Source organism: Octodon degus, unplaced genomic scaffold (assembly GCF_000260255.1).
Source record: "Octodon degus isolate 3935 unplaced genomic scaffold, OctDeg1.0 scaffold00104, whole genome shotgun sequence".
NCBI classification, from domain to species: Eukaryota; Metazoa; Chordata; class Mammalia; order Rodentia; family Octodontidae; genus Octodon; species Octodon degus.
Window position 1 is genome coordinate 2577303 of NW_004524680.1, and position 704 is coordinate 2578006.

Consider the following 704-nt stretch of genomic DNA (forward strand, 5'->3'; position numbering starts at 1 on the left):
GTTAAAGGAAAGATGGGGGAGAAGCAAGATATACCATGTACAGGTGCAAATTCCCTGTGACACGTGTGATCATTATGTACATCTAAAATGTACAAGTAAAGAAAGTGGACAGGGAGGCACCCAGAACTGCAGAGCGCTCAGCAGGACAACGCGTTCCAGACCCCTGCGCTGAGAGACTGGGCTAATCTAATGGAGTGTGGCCCTGAGCAGCAGAGGTGTGACCTCACAGCGACCCCAGCGGTGCCCTGGCCTCAACTACCTTTGTTGAAATGACTGCCTGAGGAAAGCTCAGCGCCACCCTTATTGTGTCCTAACCAATACCAAGTGATCATCCCTGAACTCCCTTTCTTCAAACATTTAATGAAAGCGGATTATAGTAAGAAAATAATGCACCTCTCGCAACTTATAAGGCCTCTCGGTGGTGCTGGGAGCAATTCCTTCGAAGCATAGAGTAGGACTAAAAAAAGGAAAGCAGAAGTCGTTCAAAATCTGTCTTCCAAGGCCGGGGACCAAGGAGATAGCTCAGTAGAATAAGCGCTCTTGCCTGGCAAGCACAAGGTCCTGAGTTCAATCCCCAGTATCACAAATAAATAAAGACATAAATAAAAATAAAATAATTGGGCTGGAGAGATGGCTCAGTGGTCTAAAGCACCTACTTGGAACAAGCTTGGCAAAGCACAGGGACTGCGGTTCAATCCCCCAGC